The 18,270-nt window shown below is 45.8% G+C and overlaps 1 protein-coding gene and 1 pseudogene across 3 annotated transcripts in view; both read right to left on the bottom strand.

Annotated features, from left to right (window-relative positions):
- The window catches only part of UBE2F (ubiquitin conjugating enzyme E2 F (putative)), a 490,291-nt gene that overhangs the window by 240,135 nt on the left and 231,886 nt on the right, over nt 1-18,270 (bottom strand). The window lies entirely within an intron of this gene.
- Nucleotides 16,909-17,028, bottom strand: LOC134946142 (5S ribosomal RNA; annotated as a pseudogene).

The raw sequence follows: 18,270 nt of genomic DNA, 5'->3' as shown, positions 1-18,270 counted from the left end.
CAGGAGCCTGCGAAGGGGAAACGTCTCGACATTCCAATCTGTACCCCTGGGATACTACTTGTAGGATCCAGGGGTCCTGTACGGTCTCAGCGCCATGCTGAGAACTTGTCAGAAGCGGTGGAACGCTTCTGTTCCTGGGAATGGGCTGCCTGCTGCAGTCTTCTTCCCTTTCCTCTATCCCTGGGCAGATATGATCTTATAGGGACGAAAGGACTGAGGCTGAAAAGACGGTGTCTTTTTCTGCAGAGATGTGACTTAGGGTAAAAACGGCGGATTTTCCAGCAGTTGCCGTGGCCACCAGGTCCGATGGACCGACCCCAAATAACTCCTCTTCCTTTATACGGCAATACACCTTTGTGCCGTTTGGAATCTGCATCACCTGACCACTGTCGTGTCCATAACATCTTCTGGCAGATATGGACATCGCATTTACTCTTGATGCCAGAGTGCAAATATCCCTCTGTGCATCTCGCATATATAGAAATGCATCCTTTAAATGCTCTATAGTCAATAAAATACTGTCCCTGTCAAGGGTATCAATATTTTTAGTCAGGGAATCCGACCAAGCCACCCCAGCTCTGCACATCCAGGCTGAGGCGATCGCTGGTCGCAGTATAACACCAGTATGTGTGTATATACTTTTTATGATATTTTCCAGCCTCCTGTCAGCTGGTCCTTGAGGACGGCCCTATCTATAGACGGTACCGCCACTTGTTTTGATAAGCGTGTGAGCGCCTTATCCACCCTAAGGGGTGTTTCCCAACGCGCCCTAACTTCTGGCGGGAAAGGGTATACCGCCCATAATTTTCCATCGGGGGGAACCCACGCATCATCACACACTTTATTTAATTTATCTGATTCAGGAAAAACTACGGTAGTTTTTTCACATCCCACATAATACCCTCTTTTGTGGTACTTGTAGTATCAAAAATATGTAACACCTCCTTCATTGCCTTTAACGTGTGGCCCTAATAAGGAATACGTTTGTTTATTCACCGTCGACACTGGATTCAGTGTCCCTGTCTGTGTCTGTGTCGACCGACTAAAGTAAACGGGCGTTTTAAAACCCCTGACGGTGTTTTTGAGACGTCTGGACCGGTACTAATTGTTTGTCGGCCGTCTCATGTCGTCAACCGACCTTGCAGCGTGTTGACATTATCACGTAATTTCCTAAATAAGCCATCCATTCCGGTGTCGACTCCCTAGAGAGTGACATCACCATTACAGGCAATTGCTCCGCCTCCTCACCAACATCGTCCTCATACATGTCGACACACACGTACCGACACACAGCACACACACAGGGAATGCTCTGATAGAGGACAGGACCCACTAGCCCTTTGGAGAGACAGAGGGAGAGTTTACCAGCACACACCAAAAACGCTATAATTATATAGGGACAACCTTATATAAGTGTTTTCCCTTATAGCATCTTTTTTATATATTTCTAACGCCAATTTAGTGCCCCCCCTCTCTGTTTTAACCCTGTTTCTGTAGTGCAGTGCAGGGGAGAGCCTGGGAGCCTTCCCTCCAGGCTTTCTGTGAGGGAAAATGGCGCTGTGTGCTGAGGAGATAGGCCCCGCCCCTTTTTCGGCGGCCTCGTCTCCCGCTCTTAACGGATTCTGGCAGGGGTTAAATATCTCCATATAGCCTCCGGAGGCTATATGTGAGGTATTTTTAGCCAAAATAGGTATTCATTTGCCTCCCAGGGCGCCCCCCTCCCAGCGCCCTGCACCCTCAGTGACTGCCGTGTGAAGTGTGCTGAGAGGAAAATGGCGCACAGCTGCAGTGCTGTGCGCTACCTTTAGAAGACTGAGGAGTCTTCTGCCGCCGATTCTGGACCTCTTCTTACTTCAGCATCTGCAAGGGGGCCGGCGGCAAGGCTCCGGTGACCATCCAGGCTGTACCTGTGATCGTCCCTCTGGAGCTGATGTCCAGTAGCCAAGAAGCCAATCCATCCTGCACGCAGGTGAGTTCACTTCTTCTCCCCTAAGTCCCTCGTTGCAGTGATCCTGTTGCCAGCAGGACTCACTGTAAAATAAAAAACCTAAGCTAAACTTTTCTAAGCAGCTCTTTAGGAGAGCCACCTAGATTGCACCCTTCTCGGCCGGGCACAAAAATCTAACTGGCTTGGAGGAGGGTCATAGGGGGAGGAGCCAGTGCACACCACCTGATCGGAAAGCTTTACTTTTGTGCCCTGTCTCCTGCGGAGCCGCTATTCCCCCATGGTCCTTTCAGGAACCCCAGCATCCACTAGGACGATAGAGAAAAATCCATTTGATTCGCTGTCACTTACAATCTGCTTTCAGTACACATACAACCTGCAGTATCCTGGTTTCCTTCTGGCCCCAGAACGCCAATGACATTACAAGCAAAATAGATGCCTACGTTTGCCAACATGCACAAGTCCTATGGAAGGTGCCTGTGTTTGGCCCCTATGTGAGCAGCTGAGCGTCTGTGTAGGCAACCACTTTCCCCGACGTGCCCACTACACTACCATAATTCTGACATAAGTCGGTACCATCTCCATGCATGCGCTAAGCCACCTCCCAATAACCGCCCAGGAACACAGACCACTTTCCCAAAATATTTCTGAAGCAGTCTACCTCAATCGCTCCAGTGTAAGGCATGTACTGTAGGAGTTTTAAGGGATTTTTGTGCACGTGCAGAAACAAAAACACAACTATGGGGCTATCGGCACGCGGTTCTGAATTAAGCCCCTTAGTGGCTACGGAGGTAAGTGCTCATTGCATATCAATTGGATGATGCTTAGAAACAAAATCAATGCACGGAATACATAGGAAATCCCGGCGGTTGGGATGCTCCCGACTGTGAAGATACCGACATCGAAGGGGGGTAAGTATTTCAAACCTTCCCTGTCACCCACCCTAACACTCGGGGTGTGGCAGCTATGGCTAACCTTCCAGGGGTGTTGGCTACGGCTAACCTTCGGAGGATGGCGGCTAGGGCTAACCACATACCCCCCAAAATTACCAACACCCCCCCCCCCCCCCCCTAACCTTGAACCCCGATACTCACCTTCAGCATCCTGGCTGTCAGTGATCCGGCACCGGTCTCCGGAGCGGTATTAGAATTCTGACATCAGTCACATGACCGCCGGCATCCCAACAGCCAGGACTATATACAGCTAGAAAAGGTAAAAGGCTTCTACTCATAAAAGCAGAGTCCAAATAATGCATTTATAAAGGTTAAAAAATGACGTAATTTAGAAATTAAAACCATCCTTAAACTTTAAATGCAAATCTTATGTTTTTATTAAGTTAATGTAATTACATCATTCACCCGTTCTAAAGTCAGTAAGGGTGAAAATCTGGTCCTCAATGATGTCATGAGTTGAAAGAATTGACATGACAAACGACTCTGATTCTCATGAATACATTGAATATATTTTTGCCTTTTAAAAGCTGAAATGACCATAATTGCGAAGAGAAGGACTGCATGCCTGAGACATGACATCTAGCTGCTGCTGAGCATTAACATGCGGCCAAAGAACACTTAAAAAATACTTTTCTGTTACATGATAGAATGGCCATGTGGTCCGGATTGGCAATAAACTTTATTAGCCTTAAAAATAAACGTTGTGCAAGTAATACTTGGACGGAGATATAATCTGCCAGCTCTACTGAACCAGTAAATTAGAAGCTTTTCATTGTAGTATCACGTAAAAAAATTTTTACACAAAAAAAATAAAAAATCTATATATATATATATATATATACATACACACACATACATACATACATACATACATACACTACTGTTCTCATTCTCTGGACTTTATTGTGTTTAAAATGCTAAACATGTTGTTACCAAGCTCTGTAAGCATGTCATGATGGGGACTGAAGTATACAAGGTATGGCTATTAAATAGTGAGAGTGATGCTATAATTTACATTTAATTATACTAAGTACATTTGATCTCCACCGCTGCATTCTTATTTTCCACTGGTCAAAGCAGCACTGTAGCTCAGTATCTATTAGTTGTCTCAAAAGCTCCATTATTTTCTTCTTTAACTGAGTAACTGATGCAAAACGGGTTCCCTTGAGTAAAGGGTTGACTTTAGGAAAAAGAAAGAAGTAACACAGTGCTAGGTCTGGTGAGTATGGAGTGTGTTCTAGCACTGCAATCTTATTCTCGGCCAGAAACTGCTTCACAGAAAGATCTGTGTGGGCTGATGCGTTGTCCTCACGGAGGATAAAACCATTTTTCCACAACTCTGGCCTCTTTCTCCTCATTCTTTCCAAAAAATAAAGGAATATGAATTGGCGCATCTTCCCATAAAAAGTTATCCTAAAGTGCCCCTTTTACCTTCAAGGACTAGGAACATGAATAACTAGATTCACAATTTACTCAAATAAAGTGCATAAGCAATACTTAAAAAGATTTAAAACACACATGGGCTGCGGTGGGTGGGCTTAGCTTTTTGCAAAGCAAAAGAAAGGTCCCTGACAGAAGAGCACGGCACCACCGCAGATGGCACAAATTAGCCCAAATGGCGAGTCTCTCCTGCAAAGTCCTCTCCCATGTAGAAGCTTAAAAGCACGGACTTGTATGCTTCTACATGGGAGTGGATTTTGCAGGAGAGACTCGCCATTCGGGCTAATTTGTGTAATAATAATATTGAGAACACAGTCATCCAATATTCATACTTTATACACTCGCACTGCTCACTGTGAGGGTAATTCAGATCTGATCACTAGGCTGCGTTTTCATCAGGTCTAAACTGTACATGCGTATGCACCGCAATGCGCAGGTGTGTCGCATGGGTAAAAAGCGGATCGCCGCTCAGCGATGTTTGTGCGATGGATCCGTTCGCATGGACGATCGCAAGGAGATTGACAGGAAGAGGGCGTTTGTGGGTGTCAACTAACTGTTTTCAGGGAATGTCTGGAAAAACGCAGACGTGTACATGCATTTGCAGGGAGGGTTCCTAACGTCAATTCCGGTCCTGGACAGGCTGACGTGATCGCAGCGGCTGAGAAAGTCCTGGGCTGCGCAGAGACTGCACAAGATCTGTTTGTACAGCTCTGCTACACATGCGTTCGCACACTTGCACAGCTAAAATAGTCGCCGCCCATAGAGGAGTGTATCTGATCACAGCAGTGCAAAAATCGCTTGTAAGCGAACAGGTCTGAATGAGCCTCTGTATGTATTCATTCATTGACCATTATCTCAGTCTCTGAAGAACTACTAATCAGCCGAAATACAGATAACTGCAGTTACCCACGTGGGCAGCACAGATGGAGAAGAGCATTACAGCCTCACAGCAATGAGGTTTTCCTTACGCAGATGTTGATGGAGCAAAGCATGAAAGTCACTAAACAAACTCGGGCTACCGTAGCTCTGTTCAGTGTAATGTGATAGGAGAGTCGCACAGACATGCAGGTATTCTATTCTTTCATAAATATTCCTGCCCCAGGCACCTGCATCACTAACGAGGTACACAGTATCACATCTAGGATGCAGCACACAGACAGATAATGTACGGTTATTCCACTGAACTGAACGCTATAAGGACACATGGCCTATCATCTTGGCATTTGCAGATAATAATTATTGATTCCATACATGAGAACACAGCATACAGTATAAGAACTGTGAGCACAGGCGAAACCTTCAAGAGGAAATCTCGGGACATACTGTAGCAGTGCTTCTCATTGTAACTTAAGCAGACTCTGATCACTTGTGTATTATTATCATCAAAATATAGGAGCAATTTTATATATTTTATTATTTGGAGTCTCAGATTTTATCTGCATAAGTCGTCCTCTCCCATGATTAAGGCAATCAAGTATCTTAATATCTTTGGATTGGATCATACCTTTAAAAGTTAGGCATGCTATACTGTATCTCAAATGGCTATGGTGATGAAATAAGGATGGGGTGGAAAAAAAATGCAGATCAAAAAATTCTACAGCAGTTTAAAAAAAAAACAATCATAAACTAACAGATATATGTAAGTAGAAGGGAAGATTTACCTCACAGTCTACATCACGCTCTCACCTGTTCCCCATACCCGTAGCCCTGAGGTAATCCTCAACAATTCCTTCCAATTCACTACAGAGTCCAGGCTATTTAACAAAGTCCATGGTCCCACTTTGACTACTGTAAATATAACCCGCCTCTCCCCTCCGCAACCCACCACGGATGCTTCAGCTTCACGAATCTTCCTGTCCTGCTCCTCATCTGCATCACCACTCTGTCCATCATTTCTCTAGTTCCCTATTCTCTCCAGAATACAGTACAGCCTGTTTACACACGCATACAAAGACCTTGTAATGCTTCTCCTCATACATCTCTGACTTCATCATCAGATACACCAGAATTCAGACACTATGCTCCACCTCTGACCTTTGTCTCTCGTCCCTTCCAGCAACTTTCTCCCACTCCCATTTCCAAGTCTCCTCCTGTGCTGCTCCTGGACCAAAGGAACTACCTGCTAAGTCTAGCCAAACATTGCATCAACCTACACTTCACAAAACCCACCTCTTCATTCCTGCCCATCCTACTACCCCCTCTTACGTTTTGTGCTAATCAGATTACATTTTTGCTACATTTGTGTAAATATTCGCAATTAAAAGTGTTAAGTACAGAACAGTGGTAGCGGCAGTGTGGAAATATCCTCACAATACTGTATCATGTGACGGTGACATAGAGGCAGTACACCCAGAGGTGTAGCTAGGTGCCATGGTGCCCGGAGCAAGGGTATGTTTCGGCGCCCACTCCCCTGTACTGAATTGGGGGCCTGGCCAATGTGTGGAGGCGTGTTATATTTGAAAATAAAAAATATTTCAAAATTCTAAATTGGTGACAGGGCCAGTTCTACAACTTGTAAACTCAGGCCGAAAGTTCCCCGCCCCCAAGTTTAAAACAGGGTCATGGCTTCAACGGGATGTGACCACAGAATAGTACCAATTCACATTACACTGCACAGTAGTTTCCATTAATCACGTTACACCCCACAGTAGAGACGCTTATACACGTTACACCACAGAAGAGCCGTTTATACATGTTATGTTGCAGCTTCTAATGCAGAGAGAGGTGCTGCAGCAGCAGCTGGTGCATAGACAGGTGCTGAAGCATCAATGTAGAGAGAGGATCTGTAGCAGCAGGGGCAGAAAGGGGTGCTGCAACAGCTGGGGCAGATAGAGAGGTGTTGCAGCAGCTTGGGCAGAAAGATGTGTTGCAGCAGCTGGGACAGAGAGAGGTGCTGTAGCAGCCGGGGCAGAGAGAGGTCTGCAGCAGCCGGGGCAGAAAGTGGTGCTGCAGCGGTGAGGGCAGAGAGTGGTATAGCAGGAGAAAAGTAACCCGGCTGCACAGCTACTAGCAGACAGTGAGACATGTAAAGAGGGTGGGCAGAGCACTGGCATGTGCTGGATATGTGAGTGTCTCTGGCTGTCACCACTGGCCTGCCCTGTTCACCACCTAGTCTCTGAGTCCGAGTCAGTGTGTGCCCCATCTGCGCCCTCTAACTTTTTTGGCACCCGGAGCTTGCGCTCCACTGGAGCCACCCTCGCTACACCCCTGAGTACACCATCTTGTGCCACTCTATTGATTATATGGGATCCAGTCGGGATCCTGGCTGTCAAAAGACTGACGCCGGAATCCCGACAGCCGAGATCCATTCGAGTGACTGCCAGGGCATTGAAGAGTTAAGCTGCAGGGGAGGGGGGAGCGGGTTGTGTTAGGTTTAGGCTGCATGGAGGGGTGCTTAGGCACCACCGGTGAGCGTTTGGCTCCAGTAAGGGAGGGTAAGGTGGGTTAAGGGGTAAGCTTGCTTCCTGACCGCTGTTGGGATTCTAAACAGCGGGATGCCGCGGTCGGTATTCTGACCGCCGGCATTTCAGATCCAACACATTTCTATGTCCCACCGAGGGCTTATTTCAGAGATGTGCTCACACACATTGGCTTACATACATCTCTGATGTGAGATTGCTTACAGTGTGCCCTAAGCCGCTGAATAATTCCTTCAGCTCAGGAAATAAAACAAAGAATATCTCCGCACCACCTTCCTGGGAAACAAGGGGTTTCTTTAGAAACATCATGACCACTGAATCAGATTTGAAGTAGGTATAATTATAGCTCATGTTTAACAGTGCTTCGCTGTATATATAACCTATTTAGAGTAAGACACTAAATCCAAGAGACATTTAAAAATGTAATTTTAGCAAGCATACAAATTGATTTTGACATAACATAATAAACTTGAATTCCACCCCCTTTCCGAGCTGGCAGACGTGTTGGCCGTACAGAATAGAAGCTGGCGTGACACATGCTACAGTTATTTTCAAATAAATGTTAATGTAATACAACTGCAAATATCTGAGCTTGGTTTTGTTCAGAGCAATGCAAGCTGGCTGGCGAATGGAAATACTTGGCTGTGATATGGCGAAAGATCATTAAACACCAATCCAGCACAGGTGGAGCAATGGGAGAGCTTTCAGCCTGACTGGTATCAGCTGGCAATGCCAATAAACCAGTAACTTAACCATGTACGGCCCAGAACTCACAGACTATACTTCAATGGTTACCGAATGAATACACGCGTGCTACCTAGAACGATGGGAGGAACAGTTTATAGAAATCGGTGGTTGCCCAGGCTTGATGCAGAACATTTCCAAATTAGTGCCCAGTTCTCCAGGACTGTATGTATTACCTGGAAACCTAAATGATATTTATACCTTGGTACCTCCTAGCCTCTTCCCTATCCACTAGATATACACCGTGGGGACAGGGTTCATATATAGTTGGACGTGTTTTTTTTTGTTCCATGAAAAACTTATTTCAATACTGTGCACACATGCAGAAAGGTGTCCAGTCAGAAGGTCGACAAGCATGATGTCGGCACCGCAATGTCAACATGGCTAAAACGGTCGTCGGGCACGATATCAATATATACTCAGGATGTCAACATGTTCACAATGTTGACATCTGAACTGTCTCCATGTGAAATGTCAACAACGTGAGGATGCTGAAGGTTAGGCTGCTGGATGGAGGGCTGGGCTAGGAGCTAGTGGGAGGGTTAAAGGTTAGGAATTACATATAGAGAAAGTGGGGAAAATACTCACCGGAACGCTGCTCCAAAGACATCGCCGCTGGATTTCACCTGAGACCCAGAAGGCGATGCTGGAGTTGCTGCAGCTGTCGGGAACAAGGTAAGACACTGCTAGACCACAAGGCAACTATTCGTAGATAGTTCAAAATGACGACAAACATCAATGTAGACATGATGAATGTTGACATGGTCACTGTCGACATGCTGTCAACCAATCATCTCCAACCCTTGCAAAAAACATATAGATACATGCAATCATTAATACAACAAAGCCATGATAGCATAACGGTAACTGAGGCAGACCTCTACTACCGGGATCAGTACGTAATCCCGCTGGACGGGATCCCGGCGGTCAAATACCGACGCCGGAATCCCGACCACACAATCCCGACAGGGGTGGCGAGCGGAACGCAGCCCCTTGCGGGCTTGCTTCGCTCGCCACGCTCGGCACACTATTATATTCTCCCTCTATGGGTGTCGTGGACACCCATGGAGGGAGAATATGTCGGGATTGTGGCGGTCGGGATTGTGGCGGTCGAGATTGTGGCGGTCGGGATTGTGGCGGTCGGGATTGACCGCATCCCCTACCACCCACTGTGAGCACTGGTGGGCTGAAGTAGATGCCGTGATGATGGCAATGAGCTGCATCTGATTGAGTCATTTACCTGAAAGTACTCAACTGATTAATGTGGGTCAAGCAGTAGATGTGATTTTTTTTTTAGACTTCTCTAAGGCTTTTGAAAAAGTTCCACACAGGAGACTAATCCTCAAACTAAGAAAGCTTGGGGTGGGAAATACTATCTGTACTTGGGTGAGTAACTGGCTGTTTAATAGGGAACAGCGAGTGGGGGTTAATGGGATGTACTCTGAATGGGCTTCAGTACTCAGCGGAATACCGCAGGGCTCAGTACTCGGGCCATTGCTGTTTAATATATTCATTAATGACCTAGGTGAGGGACTGGAAAGCACAGTGTCAATTTTCACAGATGACACTAAATTATGTAGAATAATTAATTCAGACAAGGATGTTGAGTCTCTACAGAATGACATCTAGACTGGAGGCCTGGGCAGATAAATGGAGAAAGAGGTTCAATATAGACAAATGTAAAGTTATGCACCTTGGGACTATGAACAACCAGGCAGCCTATAAATTAAATGGGGAAAATGTAGGGATAACGGTTGTTGAAAAGGATCTTGGTGTGCTCATCGATAATAAACTTGGTAGCAGTTTGCAATGTCAAAATGCAGCAGCAAAGGCTAACAAGGTGTTATCATGCATAAAACGGGGCATGGAGACAACGTATGAGAGTGTAATCCTGCCACTGTATAAATCATTGGTGCGACCACACCTGGAATATTGTGTACAGTTTTGGGCACCATACTATAAAAAAGATATCTTGGAACTCGAAAGGGTTCAGAGGCGAGCCACCAAACTGGTTAAGGGGTTAGAGGCACTGGACTATGAGGAAAGACTTAAAAGGCTTGATATGTTCACACTGGAAAAGAGGCGACTGAGAGGGGACATCATTAATATTTATAAATACATTAAGGGACAATACAAGGATCTATCAAATGATTTGTTTACCAAAAATACACTACATAGGACACGCGGACACCCACTGAGGTTAGAGGAGAAAAAATTCCATACCCAACGGAGAAAAGGATTCTTCACAGTAAGAGCAGTAAGGATTTGGAATTCTCTTCCAGAGAAGGTAGTAATGGTGGACACAATCAATAAATTTAAAAATGGATTGGATAAATTCCTAGCTGAAAAAAATATCCAGGGATACAGCATTTAATTAATATTTAAAGAAAAAATAATAATAATTAATAAAATAATGTAATGTACAATAGGTTGAACTCGATAGACATTTGTCTTTTTTCAACCTCAACAACGATGTAACCCTATGACATCATTATCACGTCACCTATAGTTCCAGTAGGAATGCAGAGGGGAAAAAAAACCCACAAGGAAGAAGTGCGTAAATTACTATAAAAAATAATTATATACAAACACACATTACATACAATCCAATTAAATGCAAACAATTCACTTTTAATAAATATCAATACACACGTCTCCCTTGTGGAAATGGCCCTTCATTATATTACTGTGTGTGCTGCCACAGGCTCTCCCGACACTTTTCTCGCAGTCCGTAGAGGATGCTGGGGTTCCATTTAGTACCATGGGGTATAGACGGGTCCATTAGGAGCCATTGGCACTTTAAGAGTTTAACAGTGTGGGCTGGCCCCTCCCTCTATGCCCCTCCTACCAGACTCAGTCTAGAAACTGTGCCAGAGGAGACGGACATACTTCAAGAGAAGGAAATACCGTATATACTCGAGTATAAGCCGACTTTTTCAGCACATTTTTCTATGCTGAAAAAGCCCCCTTCGGCTTATACTCGAGTCAGCTCACAGCTGCAGCAGATGCCGTGGGCTGTGTGGGCATCCGCTGCAGCCGGCTCCAGGGACAGACACTAGAGGTCATTATTGACCTCTAGTGTCTGCGCGGCGCTGCTATGGGAGAGACGTCATGACGTCTCTCCCATAGAGAGGAGCGGGCGGGCGGCCAGACGGACGGACGGAGCAGCAGCTGAAGAAGCGGCCGGGAAGCAGGAGCGGGGCAGTGGTAAGTATTGTTTTTATTATTTTGTGTGTGTGTGTTTGTAAGCGGCGATGGGGGCACAGCGAAAGGGGGCAAATAAAGAGGGGGCACAATTACTGGGGGCAAATAAAGAGGGGGCACAACTACTGGGGGCAAAGAAAGAGGGGGCACAACTACTGGGGGCAAAGAAAGAGGGGGCACAACTACTGGGGGCATAGAAAGAGGAGGCACAACTACGGGGGGCAAAGAAAGAGGGGGCCCAACGAATGGGGGCAAAGCAACAGGGGGGCATGTTTTTATCTGGCACTGTGGGGGGATATCTGTCACTGGGGGTATATGTGGCACTGGGGGCACAGCCCTAGCAACAAGCATTACCCCCTGGCAACAAGCATAACACCTACCGCATGAAACCCCTGGCAACGAGCATGACACCCTGAGCATGAAAACCCCTGACACTGTGCATTTCCCACTCTAGGCTTATACTCGAGTCAGTAATTTTCCCCAGTTTTTTTGTGGTAAAATTAGGTGCCTCGGCTTATATTCGGGTCGACTTATACTCGAGTATATATGGCACACAGATAGTGGTGAGATTCACACCAGCTCACACATAAAAGGAAAGCCAAGCTAACCAACTTGAAACAATTCAGCAATGACTGATCCAATAATACTTAACCAAGTAACAAGCAGGAATACGAAGCAATGGGTGGGCGCCCAGCATCCTCTATGGACTATGATAAAAGGATTTACCGGTAGGTATATAAAATCCTGTTTTCTCTTACATCCCAAGAGGATGCTGGGGTTCCATTTAGTACCATGGGGATGTACCAAAGCTCCCAGGACGGGAGGGAGAGTGCTGAGGGTCCTGCAAAACTGACAGACCAAACTGTAGATCCTCAGAGGCCAAAGTATCGAACTTGTAGAACTTAGCAAACGTGTTCGAACCTGACCAAGTAGCTGCTCGGCAAAGCTGAAGGGCAGAGACACCCCGGGCAGCCGCCCAGGAAGAACTCACTTTAAGAGTCAAGTGAGCCTGTACAGAACTTGGAACTGGCAATACTGCCGTAGAATAAGCATGCTGGATAGAAAGCCTGATCCAGCGAGTAATCGTCTGCTTAGAAGCAGGACACCCAATTTTGTTGGGATCATAAAGGACAAATAATGCGTCCGACTTTCTGTGACGAGCAGTTCTCTTCACATACATTTTTAAAGCCCTCACAACATCCAAGGACTTTGAAGTAGTCGAGGTGTCAGTAGCCTGTAAGGGTTCGAACCAATCCGATTGCAGGAACTGCAGCGCCAAATTAAGATCCCATGGCGCTGTAGGGGGCACAAAGGGTGGTTGGATGTGCAGAATCCCTTTCAAGAATGTTTGAAACTCAGGGAGAGCAGCCAATTGTTTCTGGAAGAAAATGTACAAGGCCAAATCTGGACCTTTATGAAGCCTAAGCATAGGCCCACATCCACACCAGCTTGCAGAAAGAGGAGAAAACGTCCTAGTTGAAACTCCATCGCAGGAAACTTCTTGGATTCACACCAAGACACATACTTTTTCCAAATCCGATGGTGATGTTTAGACGTTAATCCCTTCCTAGCTTGGATCAGAGTAGGAATGACTTTGTTCGGAATGCCCTTCCGAGCTAAGATCTGGCATTCAACCTCAATGCCGTCAAACGTAGCCGTGGTAAGTCTTGATAGGTAAACTGCCCTTGTTGTAGAAGGTCCTTGCGAAGAGGAAGAGGCCTTGGATCCTCCAGCAGTAATTCGAGAAGATACGTGTAGCAAGCCCTTCTTGGCCAGTCGGGAGCAATGAGGATCGCCTGAACTCTTGCTCTTTTTATTAGTTTGAGAATCCTTGGGATGAGCGGAAGTGGAGGGAACACATACATTGACTGGAACACCCACGGAATTACCAGGGCATCCACCGCCACTGCTTGTGGGTCTCTTGACCTGGAACAGTACCTCCGAAGCCTCTTGTTGAGGCAAGAGGCCATCATGTCTATCCGAGAAACACCCCATCGGCTTGTTACCTCTGCAAATACCTCCGGGTGGAGGCCATATTCTCCTGGATGGAGATCGTGTCTGCTGAGGAAGTTCGCTTCCCAGTTGTCCACTCACTGAATGAAGGTCGGCGACAGCACCACCGCGTGTCTTTCTGCCCAGAGGAGGATTCTTGTTATGTCTGACATGGCAGCTCTGCTCTTCGTTCCACCCTGTCGGTTTACGTAGGACACTGCCTTAACATTGTCTGACTGAACCTGAATGGCCTAATCTTGCAGAAGATGTGCCACTTGTAGAAGACAGTTGTATATGGCCCTTAGTTCCAGAATGTTTATTGGAAGGATGGATTCCAGACTTGACCACTTTCCTTGGAAGTGTACCCCCTGGGTGACTGCTTCCCAACTTCTGAGACTTGCATCCGTGGTTAGAAGGATCCAATACTGAATCCCGAACCTGCGTCCCTCGAGTAGGTGAGAAGATTGCAGCCGCCAGAGGAGTGAACTTCTGGCTTTCGGCGACAGGCGTATCCACTGGTGCATGTGAAGATGTGATCCTGACCACTTGTCCAGGAGATCCAGCTGAAAGAACCTTGCATGGAATCTTCCGTACTGCAGAGCCTCGTAGGAGGCTACCATCTTTCCCAGAAGGCGAAAGCACTAATGAACCGATACTCGGGCTGGCTTCAGGACATCCCGGACCATTGATTGGACCACCAACGCTTTCTCCACTGGTAGAAACACCCTCTGTACTTCCGTGTCGAGTATCATCCCCAGGAAGGGCAGTCTCCTTGTCGGCTCCAAATGTGACTTTGGAAGGTTCATGAACCACCCATGATCCCGGAGTATTTGAGTTGAGAGAGCAATACTCTGCAACAGCCTCTCCCTGGAAGATGCCTTTATCAGGAGATCATCCAGATATGGAATAATGTTCAATCCCTGTTTGCTGAGGAGGAGCATCATCTCTGCCATGACCTTGGTGAACACCCTCGGTGCTGTGGAGAGGCCAAATGGCAAGATCTGGAACGGATAGTGACAGTCCTGTAGTGTAAACCTTAGAGAGGCCTGGTGAGGCGGCCAGATCGGAATGTGAAGGTACACATCCTTGATATCCAGGGAAACTAGAAATTCCCCTCCTTCAGCACTGAGATCAACTCTCTCAGAGACTCCATCTTGAATTTTAATACCTTTAAGTAGGGGTTCAATGACTTCAGGTTCAATATTGGTCTTTACCGAACCGTCCGGTTTCGGTACCAGAAACAGGTTTGAGTAGTAACCCTTGTTGGGTTTTTTTGAGAGGTGGAACTGGAACAATTACATTTATTTATACCATTTTTTAATTGCTTCCTGCAGCATTGTACTTTCTGTCAGTGAAGCTGGTAAGCCTGATTTGACGAATCTGTGAGGTGGGGGTTCCTGAAACTCCAGTCTGTACCCCTGGGCAACAATATCTTTTACCCAGCGGTCTAGGCATGATGACGCCCAGATGTGACTGAAATTTTTTAGCCTACTCCCACCTGCCCGATCTCCAGGCTGGGAGGTCCACCGTCATGCTGAAGATTTTGAGAAAGCAGAACCTTGTTTCTGTTCCTGGGAACATGTTGGTGCAGGTTTTTGGGATTTTCCACGACCTCCCCTAAAGAGGGTGGGGTATTCCTGGATTCTTAAAATGTTGCGGTCCGAAAGGACTGCAATATAAGTGTAGGATATCGTTTCCTAGTTGATGCAGCTGCGGAAGGAAGAAAGGTCAACTTACCCCCAAGTTGCCTTGGATATCCACGTATCCAGTGCATCCCCACCACAGGGCCTCACCTGTGAAGGGTAGGTTCTCCACACTTTTCTTGGATTCTGCATCCACAGTCTATTGGTGCAGCACAATCATCTGCGTGCTGAGACTGCCATGGTTGTGGCCCTTGCGTTAAGCAGGCCCAGGTCCTTCATGGCTTCTACCATGAAGCCTGCGGAATTCTGTATGTGACGTAAAAACAAGTCAATGTCACTCCTATCAATGGAATCTAATTCATCAAGTAAGGTGCCTGACCACTTTACTATGGCCCTAGAAATCCACGCACAAGCAGTAGTGGGTCTCAGAGCCACTCCCGCAGCAGTGTATAACGATTTGAGCGTAGTCTCAATCTTGCAAATCCTTAAGGGAGGCCGAGCCAGGGACAGGTGAGACAACCTTTTTTGATAATCTAGATACAGAAGCGTCCACTATAGGTGGGCTTTCCCACTTCTTCATATCCTCTTTAGGTGAAAGGGAAAGAAATTAGTAATCTTTTAGGGATTTGGAATTTTTTCTCTGAGTTCTCCCAGGTTTTTTCAAATGGGGAGTTCAACTCCTTAGAAGCAGGGAAGGTAAGCAAGGATTTCTTATTTAAATTAAAATAATTCTCCTCTTCCTCAACAGGTACCTTCTCAGTAATATGCAAAACATCCCTAATGGCTTCAATCATGATTTGCACCCCTTTGGCAAGGGCTGCATCCCCTCCCTGCATATCCCCATCACCGTTCACTGTATCAGAGTCGGTATCAGTGTCAGCTTGCATTATCTGTGCAAGTGTACATTTTTGTGGGTATGTAGGTGGGCTAAGGGGTGCAGTAGTGGGGGCTGAATACATAATAACCTCGTTTTGGAAAAGAAGCTTTTTTTGGGACCGTACTAGTCTTACAATAAATTTCTAATGCCCTTAAGAGACTGATTTATGACGCTAAATTGCGTTATGGATACAGCAACCTTGTGCATGTGGAAAAATCCTTTTTGCAAATATTTGTTGCTATCAGTGGTGCTCCCTAGAGTCAAAAGGAGTATCAGCTAAGAAAACCCAACAAAAGAGAGTTGGAAAGTAGACTCTTGTGTGGGAGCACTCAATTCAGAGGATTGGGTGTGTATTAATCAATTCTGATAAAACATAATTTTATTAATTCATTATTAAAATATGGTTGTAGGAGTAAATTGTACGTGAATAGTATAGCTACGCGAAAATATAACACTGTATTGTGTCTAATTCATGTGGTTTTCAATACCACAATAAAAACCGGAAATCCAAATATTTGGGCTATTGGTTTTACTGAAATCACAGTAACACCTTTGTATAATGTATGACCATCATTTATTCTACAGCAATCCTATTCAGGATTATTTAGTCGTAGAGAATTAAATCATAAGTCATACAAAACCGAATCCCAATTGGTATTATTGGGGATCACTCTAGATCGGGCAGAAGAATTTTTTGCAGTACCAGGGTGTTCCAGGGTGGTCTCCCATCTGAGTACTGACCCGGCCCTCCACTGCTTGGCTTCCAAGATCAGACGAGATCGGGCATCTCCAGCGGGGTATGTCCGCAATTATTTAATCTGTCCGTTCAGTCAATCCCAATACCCTTATCGCCAAAATTGTATATCAAAGGTGATCTGAATCAGTCGTGTGTTCAGTATCTAGAATTATCTTATGCCCATAGAAATGAAATTGTAGCAATATTAACCATATGCAATAATTATACACAGGGGCATCCACTGTGCAATTCGACAAAATTACATTGAGGACAGTTAACATATACAGAAATTCTATGCAAGGGCGTCCACTTGCATAGCCGGGATAGGGTGGTGATATATGATAAGGCAACAATTATAGCAATCCTGTTGCTGTAAAAAAGTAGGATTTTGGTACTTACCAGGTAAATCCTTTTCTTTGAATCCATAGGGGGCACTGGAGTACTCTTGGGATATGGACGGCTTCCACCGGAAGAAGGCACTGAATAAATTAATTTTTGAGACTACTCCTCCCCTCCATATCCTCGAGCACTTCAGTGTTTTTTACTGAGCCGAACAGGATCGATAGAGAGATTGACAAAAGGAGAATTACCTATAATCTCACGGACAACAATAAAGTTGACACAAAACGTAACAGACAACTAAACAGTTGACACCCTAACTGATTAACCTTTGTTAAATTTAAACCAGTCGTGAAAGTGTGTTACCATAAGAACCACTGAACTTCCTAAAACAGATAAACTGCTCTGGGTGGGCGTCCAGTGCCCCCTATGGATTCAAAGAAAAGGATTTACCTGGTAAGTACCAAAATCCTACTTTCTTTTTCATCCACTAGGGGTCACTGGAGTACTCTTGGGATGTACCAAAGTTTCCTCCGTGGCGGGAGAGCTGTTTGGCACTTGTAACACTAAACGGCCAAAGCTAGATGCTGATGCCGCGAACGTATCAAACTTGTAAAAGCGCACAAACGTGTGCACTGAAGACCAAGTAGCCGCACGGCAAAGCTGTGTCGTAGAAGCCCCACGACTCGCTGCCCATGACGTTCCCACAGAACGTGTGGAATGAGCTGTTACTGATGTAGGTGGCTGTAACCTAGCATGAAGGTAAGCCTGACGTATGGTCAGTTTGATCCATCTGGATAAGGTCTGCTTAGAGGCTGGCCAACCCCTCTTAGCCGCATCATAGAGAACAAACAACGTATCCGTCTTACGAACCGTAGCCGTTCGGAATACATAGACGCGTAATGCGCGAACCACATCCAACGTTTCAGCATTCTCTGTTAATACCGGAACTACTATTGGTTGATTGATGTGAAAAGA

The sequence above is a fragment of the Pseudophryne corroboree genome, chromosome 7, assembly GCF_028390025.1.
Source record: "Pseudophryne corroboree isolate aPseCor3 chromosome 7, aPseCor3.hap2, whole genome shotgun sequence".
Lineage (NCBI taxonomy): Eukaryota > Metazoa > Chordata > Amphibia > Anura > Myobatrachidae > Pseudophryne > Pseudophryne corroboree.
The sequence above is the reverse complement of the archived record's forward strand: the minus strand, read 5'-3'. Positions and strand labels throughout refer to the sequence as shown.